The 16,854-nt window shown below is 49.0% G+C and overlaps 1 protein-coding gene across 2 annotated transcripts in view; it reads right to left on the bottom strand.

Annotated features, from left to right (window-relative positions):
* The window catches only part of DNAJC13 (DnaJ heat shock protein family (Hsp40) member C13), a 147,842-nt gene extending 138,870 nt beyond the window's left edge, over nucleotides 1-8,972 (bottom strand). For both annotated transcript variants that reach the window (XM_069958340.1, XM_069958341.1), the window contains exon 1: nucleotides 8,712-8,972. The gene's annotated coding sequence lies outside the window, so the exon portion shown is untranslated. The remainder of the gene's footprint in view (nucleotides 1-8,711) is intronic.
* Nucleotides 8,973-16,854: the final 7,882 nt, after the last annotated feature.

The following is a 16,854-nucleotide window of genomic DNA, read 5'->3' as shown; positions in this document are numbered from 1 at the left end:
ATGGACTCTTCCAGCTCTGAAACAAACTGACAAATAGTGGCCTCCAACTTTCCCCAAGGCCCCGTTCCCACTGAGCAAAGGTAGCGGAATTCCGCGAATGCCGTTAGCCTCCCGCTCATAATGGGAGTCTATGGGAGGCGCGCGCTCCTGCCCTGTTCATGTTCATTTCTCAGCGCGTACAGAGCAGGAGCGCGCGCCTCCCATAGCCTCCCACTCATAATGGGAGTCTAACGGCATTCCGCGGCGGACAATTCCGTCGCGGAATTCCGCTACCTTTGCTCAGTGGGAACGGGGCCTAACAATCCTCATCTAATTGGGCCGGTGCTTTATTACTGATATATGGAGGAAACTAAATGTATGGGCAAAAGTGTTTTTCTGGTTTTATTACATAAGGTCCTTATATTGATAGAACATAAATATATTCATGATGAACATTTTTAAAATTGATATGAAAATAGTTTTTATTCAATTTCACAGCACAAATATTTTTTTCTGGTATGGCAGAATATTTAATCAAAAAATTAAGTTTGCCATTGCAAAGTACACTTGGTATGGCAAAAAATAGGGGATTATCTGGGTCTGTAGGTAAAACAGATGCAAACGCTATGGACTTTTAAACACTAGCAAGAAAAAGTAAAAGTGCAAAAATAAAAATTGGCTTTGTCCTAAGGGGTAAAAATAATGTATAATAATGTGAAAAAAATACAAAACTTTAAAAAGTTAGAAATCAGATAAAATGGGTAAAAAGATAATCTGCTCTTGTTTTTCATGTTAAGTGGGAATGGGTGTAACACGTGCAGTGGTATAGACTTGTTTCCTGATATTGCAGCAATCTCCACACACGTCCTTTTTGTGGTATATTTCCCCCGTCTCTTACACCATGACAGTCCTTAAACATTATGTAAACGGGAAGATAACTAAAGTTTGTCCAGGAAGTCTCAAGCCATGTAATATGGAAAATAGAGACAATACTAGAAACATTGAACATAGGACCAGAGGTGTTTTGTCACTTAAAGGGAACCTGTCCCCCCCCCCTCGTGCCGGGGTGAAGGCTGCCCGACCCCCCGCTAGAGCCCCGGATACTTACTGCGCTGCATAGATAAGTCAGACGCCCATAGAAAATGACGGCTCCATTCATTCTCTATGGGCATTGGACTCATCTCTGCAGAGCGTGCGCTGGGCTTCCGACAAGGATATCTTTGTCCTGGGACCGGCTCCAGGAGCGGGACTTGGCAAGTTGGAGTAAGTATCTGGGGATCTAGCGGGGAAGGGGGCAAGCAGCCTTCACCCCAGCACGGGGGGTGACAGGTTCCCTTTAAAGGGAATGTGTCATCAGAAAATAACTTATTGTTCAAATAATGTTTCTAAGTTAAAGATATTTTTAAAAATTTTTGGAGACAATTTTTCTAATTTTCCATTTTACTATTTTTATTTAACCCCTTTATGGCCAAGGACATAACTGTACGTCCTTAGTCAGGTAGGGGAGTTTAAATGGGGCCACACGGTGACCCCGCTCTGAACCGCCGCGATCCTGGGTGCTATTAATAGCCCGGGACAGCTGCTATTAGCGGGCATGGTCTGATTGCTGCCCGCCAATAAGCAGTTTAGATGCAGCTGTCATGGCTGACGTCTGCATCCAAACTGCTATATATCCCCCATCCCTGGTGTCTAGTGGGCAGATTCCCCCACACACACACTCTTCCTGCTCTATGATGCTGATAACTTAGGGAACATCATGGTGACCGGTTCCCTTTAAATTGGACAACAAATATTTGCTTTATAAACATTGTTTTTAAAACTGCAACATTTATCACAATGTTACAACCAGACAAGAACAATTGAGGTATCTCAGATTTCATAGTTCCTGGAACTGAAAGCAAAACTAACATTGTGAACAACAAATTCACATGCCATTAGAAATAATGCTAGGTCATAAGGCAAACCCAGCTACATAGTCTATCATAAAATCAAGTAGTACGCAATTAAATCAGAATTGCCTAAATAGTAACTTCCTGATATATATTTCAGGATTAGAGATGAGCGAACTGGGTTTGGGTTCGACTATCCGAACCCGAACGATCGGCATTTGATTAGCTGGGGCTGCTGACCTTGGACAAAGCTCTAAGGTTGTCTGGAAAACATAGATACAGCCAATGACTATATCCATGTTTTCCACATAGCCTTAGGGCTTTATCCAAGTACAGCAGCCACCGCTAATAAAATGCCGAAAGTTCGGGTTCGGATCGACTCGAGCATGCTCGAGGTTCGCTCATCTCTATTCAGGATCACTTCACCAGCAAATATCACATAGAGGAATTCTTCATTCACAGATTCTATGCATAAATATCGGTTACTTCATTTGAAAAAAAAAATGATTGTAACGCTATGGAATTGATATTCGTGCCCTACTAAATTACAGTAGACCTAAAGCCAGGGGCATAGCTATGGCGGATGTACAGGTAGCAGTCACTCCCAGCAATGGAGCCAATAATAGCCAATGTTACAGAACTTTTATCAGGGCACATGAGGCATCAGCTTCGAAGGCTATGAATATCTTTAGAAGGCATATTTTAAATCTTGCTTTGTAGTTATTATGGTGTAAAAATATTTTTTTTTTAAGTATTTATTAAAAACTTTGCTTAGTTTCTCTTGTGTGTTAACTCCTCTTTTTCTCCATAAGTTTACACAGAGTATATCCTGCTTTGTATCTGCTCTCTTCCCTCTGGAACCATCTCTGAGCACCCAGAGAGCAGAAAGTACCATATGTCTTAAAACTGTATCCTCTCTCTGAGTAGCAGCTAAATAGTGGAATGTTTTAATAAAAACTATCTAGAAAGTTGCTTTATTATGCACTCAGGAACCACATTAACACATTAAAGGGGTCTTCCCACCTCAGCAAGTTATGCCCTTTACTGAGCAAAGACGTAAGCAAAGAACAGAAATTTACAAAACACCCATCTAATCATTTGCAACATTTAACAATTTTAAGAAAATCTATCTTAATTCACAAATCATGTCGTGACAAGGAATGACATCTGACAGATCTAGGAGGCACTCATGGTCAGCACTGCAGCAGTGAAATGTGATCCTATCCTGAGACTGGGGGAAATCCCATGGAGGACCATATTCATGGCCTAATCAGAAACACAGCCCTAGAAGACGCGGGCTTTATAAGGAGGAAACACAATATAATCTCAGTAACAGAAATGACAAGTATGTCAAATCCTCAGCACATTGCTGGGAATTGTTTCCTGCATCAGCCGAGGTAGGTGCTGATATCAGCAAGAGTCAGCTGATGGCAGGAAATAGAGCTGGACATGTTTGGTGAAGAAGGCAGCACAATAAGTGCTTCAAGCTGAGGTATATGCCTGCAAGCAGACACAGCACAGCAACGGCCAGGAAAAAGAACCATTGCAATACATGATTATCACAAAGAATCTCTGTAACGTTTCATACATATAACCAAGGACGCACTGCCTGCCTAGAAGCACCATCCCGATGGGAAATGATCAGGACTGATAACATTGTAATGACAAAGTGGAATAAAACTGCCATTCACTCTGTAAACACGGGCACTGATGTATTGTCACCCGTCCAAATTACACAGACTAGTAGCTGCTACTTCTCCAGGGAAGAAGGACACATCTATGATCAGACTGATCAGACCAGCAGCATTCAGCTTTTTACAGTAGCACTTTACTTGTACATTTTATTGAATATATCTTTCCAATCAGTACTAGCTTATTCTCAAGATTTAAAAAAAAAAAAAAAAAAGGTCCTAGTAGTAGAGGGGGCAGGGAGACTGGCATAGGTCTTTTGTGTCCACATGCACCCGTTCTACTATCATAATATATGAAAAAATATGGTTAAAGGGGTTATCCAGTGCTACAAAAACATGGCCACTTTCCTTCAGAGACAACACGACTCTTGTCTCCAGTTCAGGTGCGGTTTGCAATTAAACTCCATTCACTTCAATTGAACTGAGCAGCAAAACTCCGCCCAAGCTGGAGACGAGCGGTGCTGTCTCTGGAAGAAAGTGGCCATGTTTTTGTAGCGCTGGATAACTCCTTTAAAGTAGTACTCTGGTCATGGAAACGTATGCTAGGTTACTAGCATACGCCATCACAATGTAAGTGGTGACCCTCTGGGACCCCTAGTAATCCTAAAGATGATGTCTCTGCAAATACTCTGCAAGTACTAGTGCTGCACCCTCTACATTCTGAGGGTTGGTGAAATATCCGCACAGTATGCCATCACCGCCTGTACAGAGGAGCCGTCATCTCTCCAGACATCCATGCATAAATGAATGATTGCATTCCCGCTGACGTAATGCTGGAGGGGTCAATTGGTGCGCAGTTTATTTGGAGAAACTACCACTGCAGTTTTTAAGCCAGAGCCTGAAGTGGATCCAGCAGGAAGCAGAAGTACTAATCCTCCCTTTATATTTCATTCCTTTTAAATCCACTCTCACATATCCATAGTCCTGTCCGATTGTGGATGTCAATCCATAACCGGCTGTATTTGCACGGACCAACTAATTAAAATGGGTGATCACAGCCCCAACACGGATCCATAACAACGCCCGGAGTATAGGGCCGTAGATATCAATGGGTCCACAATTACCATGTAGCCCTCCACAATTGTTATTTCATGGGGACACAACATAAGTGGTAAAGGATCCTCTATAAGGGGGCCTCTACATGTACCACATTCACAGGTCATTTCATGCTGCGAGTTTCTCTCAGTAAAATCGGCTGCAATAATGATTCCAGTAAACGTCCATGGCACAGCATTTCTGCGGCAGAATGAGAGAACATTGTGCTATTGACTACTTAGCCCCTACATCATGCTTACCTGTCTGCGTTCCACAGACACACTCCCACATGCTTCTCCAGGTCCCTGCACACTGACATCCCGCTCAGCCAATCACTGCGCTATCCGGCCGCAGCCATTGATTGGATGAGCAGGCAGTAACTGAGCAGAGATTTAAGGAAGCACATGGGAGCGCGTGGGTGGAACGCTGACAGGTAAGCAAGATGTGGGGGGCTAGGTAACTAATATTTACAAGTCTATGGCACACTAATATAGTAACACAGCGGAATTCAAATCCGCTGCAAGAACGCAGAGCCATAGACTGTAATGATATTAATTATCACTGAGGATTTGATGTGAACTCACAGAGGGAAATCCGCTGAGAAATTGTTACATGTGAACGCGGCCTAAAGGAAACATAGAGAAAAACAGGTTACTGTCAAATTTTTTACTGCTTCCTTGTCCCAATTCAGTTCTGTGTAATCTGGGACAGACTGGTTTTTACCTGTCAACTCAATGGTTGTCAGGCAGCGAATCTTTAGCAACTAGATACAGCTCAGATGATCTACAAGCTGGGCTGGCACTGTGCGGGCACTAGAGAAAGGCATAAGCTGCTTGGCAGCAGTCACCCAAAGTCATTCCAAATGGAAAGCGGCATTATTACTCAAGAGTTTCAGGTGGTGAACCCCTTTAATATATGCCACTAAGTAGTCCAGAAATCCACTGTAGTGGGGCCCATCTTTATATAGGGATAACACCCTTGCTCCTAGTAATAGGGTGTGGTCAGTCACACAGAACTCGTCCCATCACACCCCAGAAATAAAACACACACCAATGGCCATAGCATCTGCATGCGATTTCTTACTTCATGTGCGACACTTTTAATCAACGCTCCATTCATACAAGTGTCAGTATTATATATAACCAGCACCATCCATAAGCTTATACACTACACAGGTACAGTACACAGTTACACCTATGAGGGCTTTACCAACTACTTCATATATTAGTAGATATCAGTAAGTGCAGACTCCCGGCTCGGGTACACAGTGGGGGCAGTAGTGCCCAGGCTCGGGTACACAGTGGGGTCAGTGGTGCCCAGGCTCTAGGCTCGGGTACACAGTGGGGACAGTAGTGCCCAGGCTCAGGTACACAGTGGGGGCAGCAGTGCCCAGGCTCAGGTACACAGTGGCGCCCAGGCTCTCGGCTTGGGTACACAGTGGGGGCAGTAGTGCCAGGATTCTCTAGTACACAGTGTGGGCAGTGGTCCAGGCTCTCAGGTACACAGTGGGGGCAGCGGTGCCCAGGCTCTCAGGTACACAGTGGGGGCAGTGGTGCCCAGGCTCTCTAGTACACAGTAGGGGCAGTGGTGCCTAGGCTCTCTAGTACACAGTGGGGGCAGTGGTGCCCAGGCTCTCTAGTACACAGTGGGGGCAGTGGTGCCCAGGCTCTCTAGTACACAGTGGGGGCAGTGGTGCCCAGGCTCTCTAGTACACAGTGGGGGCAGTGGTGCCCAGGCTCTCTAGTACACAGTGGGGGCAGTGGTGCCCAGGCTCAGGTACACAGTGGGGGCAGCAGTGCCCAGGCTCAGGTACACAGTGGCGCCCAGGCTCTCGGCTTGGGTACACAGTGGGGGCAGTAGTGCCAGGATTCTCTAGGACACAGTGGGGGCAGTGGTGCCCAGGCTCTCTAGTACACAGTGTGGGCAGTGGTCCAGGCTCTCAGGTACACAGTGGGGGCAGTGGTGCCCAGGCTCTCGGGTACACAGAGGGGGCAGTGGTGCCCAGGCTCTCGGGTACACAGTGGGGGCAGTGGTGCCCAGGCTCTCGGGTACACAGTGGGGGCAGTGGTGCCCAGGCTCTCGGGTACACAGTGGGGGCAGTGGTTCCCAGGCTCTCAGGTACACAGTGGGGGCAGTGGTGCCCAGGCTCTCGGGTACACAGTGGGGGCAGTGGTTCCCAGGCTCTCAGGTACACAGTGGGGGCAGTGGTGCCCAGGCTCTCGGGTACACAGTGGGGGCAGTGGTGCCCAGGCTCTCGGGTACACAGTGGGGGCAGTGGTACCCAGGCTCTCGGGTACACAGTGGGGGCAGTGGTGCCCAGGCTCTCGGGTACACAGTGGGGGCAGTGGTGCCCAGGCTCTCGGGTACACAGTGGGGGCAGTGGTGCCCAGGCTCTCGGGTACACAGTGGGGGCAGTGGTGCCCAGGCTCTCAGGTACACAGTGGGGGCAGCGGTGCCCAGGCTCTTTAGTACACAGTGGGGGCAGTGGTTCCCAGGCTCTCTAGTACACAGTGGGGGCAGTGGTGCCCAAGCTCTCAGGTACACAGTGGGGGCAGTAGTGCCCAGGCTCTCTAGTACACAGTGGGGGCAGTGGTGCCTAGGCTCTTTAGTACACAGTGGGGGCAGTGGTGCCCAGGCTCTCTAGTACACAGTGGGGGCAGTGGTGCCTAGGCTCTCTAGTACACAGTGGGGGCAGTGGTGCCCAGGCTCTCTAGTACACAGTGGGGGCAGTGGTGCCCAGGCTCAGGTACACAGTGGGGGCAGCAGTGCCCAGGCTCAGGTACACAGTGGCGCCCAGGCTCTCGGCTTGGGTACACAGTGGGGGCAGTAGTGCCAGGATTCTCTAGGACACAGTGGGGGCAGTGGTGCCCAGGCTCTCTAGTACACAGTGTGGGCAGTGGTCCAGGCTCTCAGGTACACAGTGGGGGCAGTGGTGCCCAGGCTCTCGGGTACACAGAGGGGGCAGTGGTGCCCAGGCTCTCGGGTACACAGTGGGGGCAGTGGTGCCCAGGCTCTCGGGTACACAGTGGGGGCAGTGGTGCCCAGGCTCTCGGGTACACAGTGGGGGCAGTGGTGCCCAGGCTCTCGGGTACACAGTGGGGGCAGTGGTGCCCAGGCTCTCGGGTACACAGTGGGGGCAGTGGTGCCCAGGCTCTCGGGTACACAGTGGGGGCAGTGGTACCCAGGCTCTCGGGTACACAGTGGGGGCAGTGGTGCCCAGGCTCTCGGGTACACAGTGGGGGCAGTGGTGCCCAGGCTCTCGGGTACACAGTGGGGGCAGTGGTGCCCAGGCTCTCGGGTACACAGTGGGGGCAGTGGTGCCCAGGCTCTCGGGTACACAGTGGGGGCAGTGGTGCCCAGGCTCTCGGGTACACAGTGGGGGCAGTGGTTCCCAGGCTCTCAGGTACACAGTGGGGGCAGCGGTGCCCAGGCTCTTTAGTACACAGTGGGGGCAGTGGTTCCCAGGCTCTCTAGTACACAGTGGGGGCAGTGGTGCCCAAGCTCTCAGGTACACAGTGGGGGCAGTGGTGCCCAGGCTCTCTAGTACACAGTGGGGGCAGTGGTGCCTAGGCTCTTTAGTACACAGTGGGGGCAGTGGTGCCCAGGCTCTCTAGTACACAGTGGGGGCAGTGGTGCCTAGGCTCTCTAGTACACAGTGGGGGCAGTGGTGCCCAGGCTCTCTAGTACACAGTGGGGGCAGTGGTGCCTAGGCTCTCTAGTACACAGTGGGGGCAGTGGTGCCCAGGCTCTCTAGTACACAGTGGGGGCAGTGGTGCCTAGGCTCTCAGGTACACAGTGGGGGCAGTGGTGCCCAGGCTCTCTAGTACACAGTGGGGGCAATGGTGCCCAGGCTCTCAGGTACACAGTGGGGGCAGTGGTGCCCAGGCTCTTTAGTACACAGTGGGGGCAGTGGTGCCCAGGCTCTCTAGTACACAGTGGGGACAGTGGTGCCCAGGCTCTCTAGTACACAGTGGGGGCAGTGGTGCCCAGGCAGGCTGGCAGGAGTCGTAGCTAATCACATCATAAAGTACTAACAATGATGCAGCATCCTCATCTGCCCAGAAGAACGGCACATCACGTGACCGCGGCTACACACCGCTATGTCTGTACTACATACCTGTGAGCGGCACGTTACCAGCGGGCACCCGCGGTGTCCCCACGACTCCAGTCCCGCCCCTTCCCGGCTTTGGGGGCGCACGGCCTCTTCTCCTTCTTCCCTGGTCGCGCGATTATCACTGCCCAGAAGTGGCAACTCCTTCCTCCTCCCTAGCCTCTATTACTCCTCCGTTTTCTGTACCCGACTCAAAGACTGGCACTGGACGCCGCCATGTTTACTCCCCTCCCCGGTGCTCCAGTCCACAGCCCAGTGGCAGCAGCACGCATGCGTACTCTGGCTCCCCGCTCACTAGTACCTGTCAGGCGACTGTCAGCTGACTGCCTGTTCCTGACGTGTATGACAGTTGGAAGTATCTGCCTTCTCAGCGCCGCCATTTTTAATATGGGCAAACGTACTTATTGCTTAGGCTGTGATTTCTGGAGTACTAGTGACACTATTTAATGCAATAGCATGGTTTAGGAGAGAGAGAAATGTATATGGAATAGGTTATCCCTCACTATTACACCACACAAGTCTCATGGTGGGAGGAGGGAAGTGAAAGTTTGTGAGTTCAGGTCATGATACTGGAGAGAGAGGAGTAAGTACAACAAGGGAAATAGAAGAATGACAACCAATCGGATCATTGCTTACATTGTCCAAGAAGCATTGGTGCAGTCACACATACAGGATCTGCTGCAGATTGATACATTTAGATCCTGTATGTGTGACTGCATCCTTAGGTCCTATTCACACATCAGTAACCCAGTCTAATTATGGACCCACAACTGCAGACAGGATTACGAACATGTTTCAGTAACTGTCCGCATTTCCAGGGACTCAATGATTCAAATAGGTGACACAGACCACACAAATGGCTTAGTAGTTTTTGTGGCACAGATTATGGCCCCAAAACAGATCGGTGACACCTACAGATGTGTGTATGGGGCCATATGAACTGCATGTGTGAAATAATGCTTAAAGCGTAACTGTCATATTTTTTTTATTGCAGAAATCAGTAGTATAAGCGATTTTAAGAAACTCTGTAATAGGTTTTATCAGCCAAAAAAGCCTCCTTCTGTACTCAAGAAGCAATATTCCAGCCTCCCCCCTGACTTCTTATCTGTGCATTATCAGGCAAACACATCTTCATTACAGAGAAGCCAGTGAAGACGGGTTCTGCTCTCTCCATTGTAAGCCTATGAAGGGGGGAGGGGCTGAGGGAGATGAGGGAGCAGGAAGAGCAGGGCCGCTTTAACCAGAGGGCACATGGTGCACGTGCACCGGGCCCACTGGTTAAAGGGCCCCCCCCGAGCAGGCCGGCCGTTGCTATGTGCGACCAGTGCGGTCGCACAGGGCTCCGCCACCAGCCTGTCAGGGGGGAGCGCCATGGATGGGTAATCTACTTACCCCTCCATGACGCCCCCTGCAGGGCCCCCCCGCCGTTCGCCGCTGCAGCAGCAGTGACACTGACAGAGAGAGAGCCATTGGCTCCCTCCCTGTCAGTCACTCTTGTGGCCGCACTTCCTGCGGTCACAAGAGGCCGCACTCTCCCTCTAGCGCCCGACGTCACTGGAGCGTCGGCGCGAGGGTAAGGGGAGTGCAGCCTGTTGTGACCGCAAGAAGTGCGGCCACAAGAGGGAAGAGAAGAGGAACGCGTGGACCCAGGTGAGTAACAGTGTTTGTTTTTTTCAATGTTATATGGGAGGGGGAGCAAATATACTATGGGGGAGCACAGGGGGCTATATACTATGGGGGAGCACAGGGGAGCTATATACTATGGGGGAGCACAGGGGGCTATATACTATGGGGGAGCACAGGGGAGCTATATACTATGGGGGAGCACAGGGGGCTATATACTATGGGGGAGCACAGGGGGCTATATACTATGGGGGAGCACAGGGGAGCTATATACTATGGGGGAGCACAGGGAGCTATATACTATGGGGGAGCACAGGGGAGTTATATACTATGGGGGAGCACAGGGGAGCTATATTTTATGGGGGAGCACAGGGGACTATATACTACTGGGGAGCACAGGGGTCTATATACTATGGGGAGCACAGGGGTCTATATACTATGGGGAGCACAGGGGAGCTATATACTATGGGGGAGCACAGGGGAGCTATATACTATGGGGGAGCACAGGGGTCTATATACTATGGGGAGCACAGGGGTCTATATACTATGGGGAGCTATATACTACTGGGGAGCACAGGGGAGCTATATACTACTGGGGAGCACAGGGGAGCTATATACTACTGGGAAGCACAGGGGGCTATATACTACTGGGGAGCACAGGGGGCTATATACTATGGGGGAGCACAAGGGGCTATATACTATGGGGGAGCAGAGGGGGCTATATACTATGGGGGAGCACAGGGGAGCTATATACTATGGGGGAGCACAGGGGGCTATATACTATGGGCAAGCACAGGGGAGCTATATACTATGGGGGAGCACAGGGGAGCTATATACTATTGGGGAGCACAGGGGGCTATATACTATGGGGGAGCACAGGGGGCTATATACTATGGGGGAGCACAGGGTGCTATATACTATGGGGGAGCACAGGGAGCTATATACTATGGGGGAGCACAGGGGAGTTATATACTATGGGGGAGCACAGGGGACTATATACTACTGGGGAGCACAGGGGTCTATATACTATGGGGAGCACAGGGGTCTATATACTATGGGGAGCACAGGGGAGCTATATACTATAGGGGAGCACAGGGGAGCTATATACTATGGGGAGCACAGGGGTCTATATACTATGGGGAGCACAGGGGTCTATATACTATGGGGAGCACAGGGGTCTATATACTATGGGGAGCACAGGGGAGCTATATACTACTGGGGAGCACAGGGGATCTATATACTACTGGGAAGCACAGGGGGCTATATACTACTGGGGAGCACAGGGGGCTATATACTATGGGGGAGCACAGGGGGCTATATACTATGGGGGAGCACAGGGGGCTATATACTATGGGGGAGCACAGGGGGCTATATACTATGGGGGAGCACAGGGGAGCTATATACTATTGGGGAGCACAGGGGGCTATATACTATTGGGGAGCTCAAAGGAGCTATATACTATTGGGGAGCACAGGGGAGCTATATACTATTGGGGAGCACAGGGAGCTATATACTATTGGGGAGCACAGGGGTCTATATACTATGGGGGAGAGCACAGGGGGGCTATATATTATGGAGAGCACAGGGGGGTTATATACTATTGGGGAGAGCACAGGGGGGCTATATACTATTGGGGGGAGCACAGGGGGGCTATATACTATTGGGGGAGAGCACAGCGGGGCTATATACTATTGTGGGAGAGCATAGGGGTCTATATACTATTGGAGAGCACAGGGGGGCTATATACTATTGGGGGAGAGCACAGGGGGGCTATATACTATTGTGGGAGAGCACAGGGGGGCTATATACTATGGGGGAGCACAGGGGAGCTATATACTATGGGGGAGCACAGGGGGCTATATACTATGGGGGAGCACAGGGGGCTATATACTATGGGGGAGCACAGGGGAGCTATATACTATTGGGGAGCACAGGGGGCTATATACTATGGGGGAGCACAGGGGGCTATATACTATGGGGGAGCACAGGGGAGCTATATACTATGGGGGAGCACAGGGAGCTATATACTATGGGGGAGCACAGGGGAGTTATATACTATGGGGGAGCACAGGGGAGTTATATACTATGGGGGAGCACAGGGGAGCTATATACTATGGGGGAGCACAGGGGACTATATACTACTGGGGAGCACAGGGGTCTATATACTATGGGGAGCACAGGGGTCTATATACTATGGGGAGCACAGGGGAGCTATATACTATGGGGGAGCACAGGGGAGCTATATACTATGGGGGAGCACAGGGGAGCTATATACTATGGGGGAGCACAGGGGTCTATATACTATGGGGAGCACAGGGGTCTATATACTATGGGGAGCACAGGGGAGCTATATACTACTGGGGAGCACAGGGGAGCTATATACTACTGGGGAGCACAGGGGAGCTATATACTACTGGGAAGCACAGGGGGCTATATACTACTGGGGAGCACAGGGGGCTATATACTTTGGGGGAGCACAGGGGGCTATATACTATGGGGGAGCACAGGGGGCTATATACTGTGGGGGAGCACAGGGGGCTATATACTATGAGGGAGCACAGGGGATCTTTATACTATTGGGGAGCACAGGGGGCTATATACTATTGGGGAGCTCAAAGGAGCTATATACTATTGGGGAGCACAGGGGAGCTATATACTATTGGGGAGCACAGGGAGCTATATACTATTGGGGAGCACAGGGGTCTATATACTATGGGGGAGAGCACAGGGGGGCTATATATTATGGAGAGCACAGGGGGGTTATATACTATTGGGGAGAGCACAGGGGGGCTATATACTATTGGGGGGAGCACAGGGGGGCTATATACTATTGGGGGAGAGCACAGGGGGGCTATATACTATTGTGGGAGAGCATAGGGGTCTATATACTATTGGAGAGCACAGGGGGGGCTATATACTATTGGGGGAGAGCACAGGGGGGCTATATACTATTGTGGGAGAGCACAGGGGGGCTATATACTGCTGGGGAGAGTGCACAGGGGGGCTATATACTAATGGGGGAGCACACAGGAGGGCTGTATATAACTGGAGGAGCACATGAGGGGCTATATACTACAGGGACACCTTAAAACTATGCGGGCACAGAAGGGTGTAACTACTGTATAGGGGTACAAGGGAACTAACTACTGTATGTGTTGGAGCCTAAAATATTTGTCTGGCAGATTCTGGAGAGAAGATTCACAGCCAGGAGAAGACTTCAAGGTGGCCCAGGCTGGATGGAGAGAAAAAGAAAAAGTGACAGACTCTGATCGGAGAAGACGCCCCCGGTGAGTCACTGGATCTAACTGCACTCTGTTATAGGGTTGAAGTGTTAGGGGTCATGATGTGGCGGTATTATGTAATGGTATCATTGGTGATATCTTTCTGTTTTGTTCAGTGCAGTTTTTATGTAATATGTAATCACTGTATGGTGGAAATAGTGTTATAAGGTAACTACTGTATGTATTGGGGCTCTTGATACAGTGTGGGGGCAAATTCAGTACATTATACAATGTGCCGAAAGGGAAGGGGGGGGCCCACTCTTGAGGGCTGTGCACTGGGCCCACCAATGTATTAAAACGGCCCTGAGGAAGAGGTGACATGAAGGTCAGCTGTTTGTAGACTGTCTGGGCACCTAAAATGCTGGATTCTGGGGTCAGAAAGGTCAGTGCTTATCTATGATCTTACTGAGAGAAGATTGCAGGGTGTTGTGCTTTGCAAGACTGCTCCGTGCTCAGTCACTCCTAACAGCCCCTCCCCTCTCCATAGCCACATAATGGAGACAGAAATCCTGCTTCTTCTGAAGTGAGGGGGAGGCTGGGAGATTGCTTTTTCAGTACAGAAGGAAACTCTTTTAGTACATAAAACCTATTACAGAGTTTCTTAAAATCACTTGTACTATTGATATTTAATGTTTAAAAAAAAATGGCCCTGAAATGACAGTTACGCTTTAAGGGGCCATAATGTTACATGATGCATCTGGATAAAACAATTTTTAGCATCCAACTTACACCACATGGCCACATTCACACTGAGCAAGAATGTCGGAATTCTGCAGCGAAGCGCTGCCGCCATGCTCAGTGTGCTGCTTTGAGTGAATGAGAGGGAGCGCTCTCCCCCACAGCCGCCGCTCTCTGCTCAAAGAAGTGACATGTCACTTCTTTGAGTGGAGAGCGGCGGCTGCAGAGGAGCGCACGCACTCTCATTCACTTACAGTGAGACAATTCCGCTCCGCCTCGGAATTCCGACATTCTTGCTCAGTGTGAACGGGGCCCATGATATAATAATATGTAAGTTTGGGTCTATTATACAGTAATTAATCAACTCGAAAAAAACTTACCTTACTAATCGGGGATTTCAGGCTTTTATAACACTAAACTTGGCAGCACAAAGGGCCAACAGCCCAAATGAGCCTAAATAGCCCCGAATAAAAAGTAAAACGTAACTTTTAATGTATCATGTATAAAAGACTGTGAGTTTGTGAGTTAAAAACACTACTCCACAGACCACCATAACATGATTACAAGTTCACTAGCTAGTGATACTAGATAACACTCAGGATAGCTGCAGACTACCTAAGCTATATGAGACTGTGGTAGTAGAATTAAAAACTGAACACCGCCTCCACAACTAGTTTCACTCCTGAACGGAGCGTCTTCAGGTGTAGGGCAAATGGCCTCCTCACAGTCTTTTATACATGATACATTAAAAGTTACGTTTTACTTTTTATTCGGGGCTATTTAGGCTCATTTGGGCTGTTGGCCCTTTGTGCTGCCAAGTTTAGTATTATACAGTAAGAAACCAGACACTTTCTAGAGCAACATAAAAAGTTTATTAATGCAGATCTAATTCCTAGGTCAAAAAGAGGGACATGTAAGGGGCAAAGAAGGACATGGCATAAGGGTATAAACCCACACACCGTATACGCAGCAAATACACAGCAAATACGCAGCAAATACGCAGCAGATGTGATGGTGAAGATTTGATGCTGTGTTCAGTTATTTAGATCTAATCTGCTGCGTATTTGCTGCGTATCACAGTAGTAAATACGCTGCATATACGGTGTGTGGGTTTGTACCCTTAAAGTAGGGACTGTCCCTCCAAAAGATGGACACTTGAAAGGTATGACATTGTTTAGGTGACAATCAGGCCAAGGGGTTATCCAGCGCTACAAAAACATGGCTACTTTCCCCCTCCTGTTGTCTCCAGTTTGGGTGGGGTTTTGAAACTCAGTTCCATTAAAGTAAATGGAGCTTAATTGCAAAGCGCACCGGAACAGGAGACAACAGTAGGGGGAAAAGTGGCCATGTTTTTGTAGCACTGGATAACCCCTTTCAGATTTCCCAGGATCTGTGCTGTTATCCCACAATCACAATTCCTCTATTGAAATCTGAAAATGTGTAAAATCCAGGATAGACTCCAAAACACTTTCTAAACTTCATATGAATTTAATATATGATCACACTTTAAACAGGTAAAATTGGTAAATTTAAAGCGGTTATCCAGCTATAGCATTAGTAAAAGAAATGCATAATGCTGTGTTTACACAAAACGATTATCGTGCGAATTTGCACGATAACGATCGAATTCGAACGATAATCGTACGTGTAAATGCAGCGAACGATCAAACGACGAATGATACATCGCTCATTTTGATCTTTCAACATGTTATCAAATCGTCGTTCGTCCTTCACAAAAAATTCGAAAATCGTTTCGTGTGAACAGTCGTTCGCCGATTTAACCAATGTGTGAGATAGGCTTAAGCGTTCGCAAAACGATCGCAAAACTAAATTTCCGTACGATATATCGTACCGTCTTAACGCTGATCGTTATGAAAAAAAAATCACTACTCCGACATCGTAAATCGTACGATCGGACCAGTTATTACGTGTAAACGCACCATTAGCTGTCAGTATCTGTGCAGGACCTGGAGCCTTAGCTCCAATCAAGCCTGAGGCTGGGACTACAGGTTGCATTTGTACCAGCATTTGTATCATATTCTTGCCTGTGATAGTATCTAGCGCCTAGTTTACTTGACCTAGCGGTTTCCTGCATTTATTCTCTGGTTACCTGACTTCGGCTATTAACCCTTTGACTACCCCACTGGACACGATTTAGTACTTTGCTGCTCGGTTGGTTTTGACTTGGACTCCTGACTTTCCCTTTATTGTGTTTTGTATTGTCTTGTTTTGTTCTGTGTTCCACTCAGTGAGATCAGGGACTGCCGTCCAGTTGTCTGTTGCTATTAGAGCTTCTGAGGCAAGTAGGTAGGGGCAGCGGGGCGGGTGCCAGCTTCAGGGCTCACCTGTCCTTGTGTTTCCCTGTCCCTATCCTAACACCTGGTCTTATAAAGGCTTTTGGATGCGATCAGTGTAAGTGGCTCACCCTCTTAGAGATCAGCTCAAAATGTAGTCTCCCCCTTCTCATCCTCTAAAAATATGTCAAGCTTATGAATTTTGCACCACCAGACTGCATAACCTAAATTTAGATTCCCAAACACATACTAGATATCAATATAAGGACTGAA

Source organism: Dendropsophus ebraccatus, chromosome 2 (genome assembly GCF_027789765.1).
Source record: "Dendropsophus ebraccatus isolate aDenEbr1 chromosome 2, aDenEbr1.pat, whole genome shotgun sequence".
NCBI classification, from domain to species: Eukaryota; Metazoa; Chordata; class Amphibia; order Anura; family Hylidae; genus Dendropsophus; species Dendropsophus ebraccatus.
This window is presented reverse-complemented; position numbering and strand designations above follow the sequence as displayed.